Raw genomic sequence first — 8,058 nt, forward strand, 5'->3', positions numbered from 1 at the left:
TATCATCTATTGGTATAGCTCCTCCTTTTTGTGTCATATTTTCATGGATGAACTTCAACCTATTCATAATGGAGCCATCTTCTTCGAGAACTTATTCGTAAGGCTTCGGCCATCTTCTCCATCACTTCCCTTCAACAAAAATAGTGTTGAACCAATAGTCATTTCATCCTTATCTTCATTGGGAAGTGACCTTCTTATCATCATATGGTTATGCTTTATACAACTCCCTCTTCATTATTCTTTCAGGATCTTCCATCCAAACTTAGTTGTAGATGAACTTATACAACCCTCTTTCAGTAGCCCTCCTTCCTTCTTCATGTAGATGTCATAGCTAATCCTTCTTGCTATCATATGTTGATCACTTATCTTATCTTACGTGACTATAAATACATCTTTCACAAACTCTTCTTTCACCTTCTTCACATATTTCTTTCTCAAGATCTTCTACACATGATTTCTTCATCATAGGAACCATATTTGCCAACAACCTCATATTATCCATGAGGTCATGTCATGTCAATATGTAAAAAAGTTCAAGGCACATTGTCTACATGCCTTCATGCATCATTCTTATGAAAGAGTTTCTTCTTCTTTCATCATGCTTATGAGATAGAGCATTTTAACCATTATATCTACAACTATGTGATGACATGACTTTATATATATACCATCCTAGATCCATCTTAACTCCGGATCTATCAAGCACCGAGAGGGATCAAATCTCTGAGGTGCAAACTTTTCCTCAAGTTTTGCACTCAAAAAAGAGGTTTGCACCTCAAGAGATTTGATCCCTCTTGGCGCTTGATAGATCCAAAGCTAAGATGGATCTACGAACGTTGGTTTATCATACATCTTTATACCTCTTTTATATTTATTTATTTACCATACCTCTTTTATAAGTATGGTATGTGTCCCATGGTATTTGGCCCATAGGCTTCACCTAAATAAAACATATTTTTTGAGTTTTTGTAAATATAAATAGATTTATGGCATAAATATAAAAGGAGGTTTTATTTATTTACCATACCTATAGTTTATTTATATTTTATTTATTTACCATATCTCTCGAGTAAATATATAAAATTTATTTTATTTACTTACTATACCTCTAGTTTATTTATATTTTTATTTATTTACCATACATCTTTTTTGTGTGTCCGTAAACTTCTTTATATTTTAAATTTATATTGTGTTTATACATACTAATAATAAGGTTGATTTTTAAATAAGGCTGACATTATATTAAAAATGTTTATGTGAGATCTACCCCTGGGTTGTTTACATTTACGTTTACATTTATGTTTATGTTTACATTTACGTTTATGTTTATATGTTTATGTTTTTATGTGAGATCTTGTTTACATTTACGTTTATATTTACGTTTACGTTTACGTTTACATTTACGTTTACATGTTTACGTTTTTATCTGAGATCTAACCCCATACTGGGTTTTTTACATTTACATTTACGTTTACTTTATGTTTACGTTAACATTTACGTTTATGTTTACATGTTTACATTTTTGTGTGAGATCTACCCCCAAATCTACCCCCAAACTAGGTTATAGATCACCTCTCGGCGCAATTGCCAAATATACATACCTCTTCCTTCATGTGTTCATCTAGAATTCCTTTGGAAGCTTCCTTTCCTTAATTGAAGATGAAAAATGCTTCAACCAATTGACATGTTGCACTCCTTTGTCACCATACCTCCATCCTTCTAGCCAGTGGATCCCACACAAGGTGGAATGTAGACTATATGCGAGACACTTGCTTCTTCTAAGTAGAGGTGAATATTTTAACAAAGATTCCAATGGAGGATCTTGATGATCCTTATTCTGCAAATGCTTCTTTCTAATGATGATGAGGTGTGAGAAACTTTCATCTTCCTATTTTTCTATATGACTTTCTTCAACCATTCAAATCGTTTTTTCGGTTATCCTTCTATGCTTCCAATGAAGATGCCATGAGCTACGTTATTTCTATCATGTATTATGACTCCTTCAACCATATAGACTTCTACTTCGGCTATCCTTTCATGCCTCTATGATTATGTCATCTCATTCTCTATTATAATGCATCCTATAATACTTGTGATACTTTCCATCATGACTAATATCTTCTACAAACTAAAAAGAAATAAGTATATGTTGAGAATAGCAACAAGAAATGATAAAAATAGAATCCAAAATATTCCAATTTTAATTTGTCCCTGAACTAAAATTGTGAATTAAAATTCCAATTTAGTCTCACCATCTGCTTGGAAATAATTAATTAATTCATTATGGATTAATTAGTTGGAGAAATTCAAGTTAGAAGTCTTTTTGAATTCATGCAACAGTTATCCCTTAAATTAAGGAGATTATCCTTTAATTAAGGAGATTATCCTTTAATTAAGGAGATAAGATTGAGTTATATTTGAGTTGTAATTAGTTAGCTCAGTTTACTAAGTTAAGTCCAGTTAAATTAGTTCCAAACTATTGAGGAACTAATTGTGAGTTATTAGTCAGTTGATGCATGCATGCACTCAACCAGTGTACTCCAAATAACTGAAGAGTCCCTCATCAGAAACTCATACATGTCTATTCTGAGAAAGACCCAGTTGAGCTAAATGTTAAGGACAGTGTACTATCAGTTGCATGTGTTTTCTTATAAAGGAAACTCATGCATGCAGTCAAGGTAAGATTCCTTGAGGATTGCGCAGTTCTGATAGTGTGTTAGAGAAGTGTTCCATTGGGTGAAGGAGATCATCCCAGAGGAACTGCGCAAATAAATAGGAGCTTGGAGGGCAGAGGAGAAGGCGTGTGAGAAGCTTTGATTGCCTATGAGCATCCAGGAGGATTGTACTGAGAGATGGCTAGCTGTGAGAGCTAAGGCTTTGTATAATTCTAATGTATTTCCACCTTGTATGATAATACAGATAGTGGGGTTTTTAGTTGAGGCTTTCCCCTGAGCATTTTCTGTGTTTCATGTGCATTGATTCTTCTTCTTATGGTTATATGTGTTCAGCTCTAATTCAGCTCAATCTTTACACTTCCACAAATTGATAGTAGAAGTAGATTATAGTATTTTGCTTTGGTATATTGCATTATCAGGTTAATCTACAGTCAGATTTTTTACATAGGTCTCAAAGCGAGATTTGTAGAGAATTTGCAGAATTTCTACAGTATATGATGTTATCTTAGTCATAGGAGAGGTCTTTCACTTCCTCCTTCTTTGACTTCTTATTTTAAAGTTCTTCGACTTCTTTGGTGAAATGGCCTTCATTTCTTTCATTTCTCTTCTTGTTTTCCTTCTTGAGTTTAGGACAATTCCTTTTGAAATGCCCATAATCTTACATTCATAACATTAAATCTTAGATGTGTCTATTTTCTTTTGAAATATGTTCTGAGACTTTCCTTTCTTCCTAGCCATAGTTTCATATGCTTGAGCTTGTTCACTTGATCCAACATTGTTCTTAGCCTTCAATCTGGTTTCTTCAATTTTTCATAATGACCACATATCATTGAATGGGGTAGTTTCCTTCTTTCCATAGATACTAGACAAAAAGTTGCACCATTCATCTAGTAGTGCATTGAGCACAATGGTGGTCATTTCTCGATCAGACATTACTTCTCCTAAGTCATGTAGTTGATCTCTTATTTGAGATACTCTCATAAGGTATGACGCTACCCCTTCTTCCTTTGATACATTCATCTTGTATAGTTTGGTTCTTGACAATATAATTTCTCTTGCAGTACTTATAGAGAATAATTCTACCATTTTTTCATAGATCTATTTTTTTGTCTTCAACTTTGCTACATAGGGAATGAGGGGATCCTTGATTGACTCAATAAGGATTCTTTGAGCTATTACTTATCCTTTCCTTTACTTTGATAGTGCTTGAAATTTCTCTTGAGAAGGTTTGATGATTGAGCCCGTGACATATTCACTAACTTCATTTTCTAAGAGTATCAAATCTATTCTCTCTTTCCATGCAAAGTAATTTGATGTCCTAACAAGTTTGTTGTTCTCCTTGCAGAAAGAAGTCATTGTATATTGAGACATAAAAATATAGAATACATACTTGTCAAGAGAAGATGCTTCTTTGATGATGATGGTGATGTCTTTCACTAGATGATTTCTTGATAATATTGAATTCCACTACTTCTGTGACAATTGAAGATGCCTCCTTGATGATAATTGCTTGATGATCTTCTTTAAGGATTTTTGAGATGTGACCTTTTCTTCCAAGAGAAGGAGATTGCCTAGATTCCTTTGATGATGGAGTTTTCTTATTTAATCTTTTGGATGTAGTGTAGAATGAGAATACTTCAAGTGTGTAAGTCTTTTGAGTGGAGGTGGGGTGCTTAACGTATTCTTCTTCTTCAAAGTGTTATTCCTTCTAGATGATATGATCCTTGTTGTGAGATGGATAGTCCTTCCAGATTCTCTAATTGTGCTCCACCCTTATGTATCCTTCTTAAATTGAATGATATTCAAGTTGCCTTTCCTTTTTTTATCACCTTAGCTCTAATTCCATGTTGAGAAATCAAGGGCAGCTAGATTAGGTTGATTTCTCTTACTTTGATAATTGCTTGTGATGTTATTTTAATTAACTTGATGTACTTGTAGTTAGCTTATTCTTATCTTGATTATTATAGTGTTCTTTATCATCAAACATTTATAAAACAATGAAGATCAATGAGACAAGACAAAAAATGTAGGTTGTTAGCCAGGGGCAAAACCTCTCCTCTTGAGAGGAAAATACACAAAAATTCTTCTCTTCTTATAGAACCTTCAATTGATGAATTCCAAGACCTACAATCCTTGACAAAGACTCCTCTAGTACTAAGTCAAACCACTTCTTGATGAACTTTCTTCTCATAAAGTAAACCCCAAGTCAACCTGCTTCAGAACTTTAGATTTTGGCGTCTTCTTCATAAATTTGGTTGCTGCTTTAGGACAGCAATTTTCAGCCTCTACTGTGTAAACTCTAATTTGGCACGTGTGATAAAAGGTGGTGAACTATGTCTATTTCTTCCTTCGCTTGGGGAGTTGCTTCTTCTATAGTAACATGACTTGCAACATTATCCTTTTGACACCTGGTTTCGGCCTCCCAATGTGACTGTAATTTTCATTCTTGTTGTAGTAGAATGATTCCCTAGTTTAATCGCACGTGTGAGATGATGATGGCCCAAAAACAACCCTTAAATGTTTCGCTCTTCCCCCCATCGTTTCTCCTCTTCTTCGTTGGTTATTCCTTGCCTTTCTTGTGCTTCAACAAACTTAAGTAAGTGTGTCTCCTTCAAATGAGGTTGGTGGCAATCTTATATATACCATTCGAAGAGCCCTTATGATGCCAACTTATCCCTGCATAGGCCGACTTGTATTGGAGGGAGTCCTTTGACACTTCTTGACTTACAATAATTTTCTTGACTTGTTACAAGATGCCCAATGGGGTCTTTCATATATGACAATGACTCAATTGACTTCTTGACTCTATGACAAATCCTAGAAGCACTCAATGGGTGCTTGACCTATATATAAATTGACCTTGAGCATGAAACCCATGCTACAAAACTAATAATAATAGGAGTTGTCTTTAGTGCGACTTTTTGAACTTTTCGTTGCGTGAATTAGGTAGAAAAAATTGAGGTGAAATCTTTATTTGTGTTATTTAAACTGGTTTTTTTACTGTATATATGGAATCAGCACCGTGAAAACCCCCTTGGGCACTTGGATTGTGAAGGGTTTACCCATCAAACTTGTGATTTCAATAAATTCTTGCTAGATTTTAGAGAAATTAGACTAGAAAAAACCCCTTAAAAACGTCCAAAAAATCGCACTAAAAACAACTCGATAATAATATTGTTTCTTTCTTTTTATAATATACAGGAATCAAAAGTAACTTTCATATTTCTGAAGATTAAACCTAGTTACATACTTCAACATATTAGATATGGAGAATGTGTTATTCATTACAATCTATATATTTATTCGTGTGTTAGGTATATATGTATTCAAGATGTTGTGTTAAATATGCATTGGCATACGGTGTATTGGTAGTCTACCACCACATATTAATTATTTTTACGATATTGCCAATGTTTATATAAGGCCTTGAAATTAGTTTTGTATTATTATTATATGGCGTCGATATTATTTCTACATTAAAACGTTGATATTATAAGCCCTTGCTAAATTCACTTATGCAGTTAAATCAATGGTTGTGTCCTATTTTATTGTCTTCGTGGAGTAGCGTTCTCTTTTATTATATTCCTGGAGCAGCGTTCTCTTTTGTCTCTTTGCAGTGTTATATATCAAGAATATAGAGCTCACACCTGCATTGAACTGCGGCCTTCAATAGTGTGTTCTCAAGTATGAATTGCGGCCTTCAAAGATATATTGTTGGAAGGTAGGATATAACTGCGACCTTGTCAATTAACACCATCGTTGGAACCTTTATTTGACATTATATTATATGATACATACGTGGCCGGCAGGATATATCGTTGTAGCCTTCTCTTGTTTACTATCGCTGACACATATTATGGTATATATAATTGCGGCCTTCTATTATATTATCGTTGCATCCTTTTTCTTTATATTATCGTTGACATAAATAATATATATAATGTGGCCTTAATTTCTCTTCCATTATGTGCTCTTCCATTGGAATATGATGCATTATTTGATGTGCCTATTTCATACTTATCTTTGTGTATTGTTGGGCCTCCATATTAATCCAATTAGCATGCACCATTGTATTGTTCAATTTGAATGAGGCCTTACCATATCCTGACAAGCGAAACTATATTTAGTTTGAGGCCTATGCAGAGAAGGGTTGCTGACATGTACCATATGTTGATAGCATTGTGTCTTTAAAGGCATAGTGAAGGATGAGGATATATATATATATATTATGAGGTCCACAACACAAAAGGCGAATGTGAAATTATTCAGCTGAACTTTCCACTATGGATTGACAACTCCCAAAGGTTTGTGGACTTTTAACTTGAGCGATGAGATTTGTAACTGGAAATTTGTAGATGGGTTTTAAAATGAATTTGGTTAAGGAACTAGATGATCCTCTATCAAAATTCGTCGCCATTTTGGATTTGAAAAACAAACATACAATAGTTACTAAGTGCTCTGAGTGGAATTGTATTTGAGCCTTTTGTTGAAGTCCAAAATGAGCTTCTGCGAGTTTTTTAATCTTTCTTTCAGTCTTTGGCGAGACAAAATTTCTCAGGTGGTTGTGAAAGTGCATTGAATAAACAAATCAATGTGGAATACAATGTTTCATATATTTTTATCATGCTCCCTTCACATATTTCGATAGGGACAATGTGGCTCTGCCAAGCTCTTTTAAGTACTTCAAGGATGTCAGTGACGACTAGCGGGATCATGCAGAAAAACTCATGAAATATCATAACATTAAAGGTGTGAAAGTTAAACTACGGTCCATTTTGATGCCCACAGTAATGGAGTTTGACAACGCTGAGAAGGGTGAAGCGCTTTATGCCATGGAGATGGCATCGTCTTTGGATAAACTCACAAAGCAAAAGCTTGTGAACTTGCATGTTGTAGCCCAAGAGGCTAACGATAGTCAGATGATAGATTTCATCGAGGGAAACTTTCTCACCGAACAGGTTGAAGCTATCAAGAAGCTATCAAAATATGTGTCTCGTTTGAGAAGGATAGTTCAAAGGGTACGCTGTATGAAATTTTGCTCGGATGCTCCTCGACGGAGGTGATGTGGTTGTTGCCCCAGACACTAGAGCTCTGGTTGCTGCTTGAGTTGGTTGAGAGTTTAATTTTTGAACCCTTTCTTGATAAATGGAAGAACCTTGAGTCTTTGAGATAAAATTTTAGCTAGGACATGCTCTTAATATATACATATATGTATATATCTCTCTTAACATGAGTTTCACTGTTGAGATTTATATTTCTGTCACAATTCCAAGGGACACATCATCAAACTGTTGTTCAATTATTCCTTTGATAGAATGCTAGGGGATATAGTTGCATCCATTTGGGTTTTTAATACATTAAAAGAATCGGGCAGAAAAAAAAG

The 8,058-nt window shown here is 34.4% G+C and overlaps 1 pseudogene; it reads left to right on the plus strand.

The window, feature by feature from the left end:
- Positions 1 to 7,003: 7,003 nt before the first annotated feature.
- Positions 7,004 to 7,781, plus strand: LOC149194330 (ferritin-3, chloroplastic pseudogene; annotated as a pseudogene).
- Positions 7,782 to 8,058: the final 277 nt, after the last annotated feature.

Source organism: Pinus tabuliformis, chromosome 2_2 (genome assembly GCF_031772625.1).
Source record: "Pinus tabuliformis cultivar Carrire ecotype Pingquan chromosome 2_2, CPIR1, whole genome shotgun sequence".
Classification (NCBI taxonomy): domain Eukaryota; kingdom Viridiplantae; phylum Streptophyta; class Pinopsida; order Pinales; family Pinaceae; genus Pinus; species Pinus tabuliformis.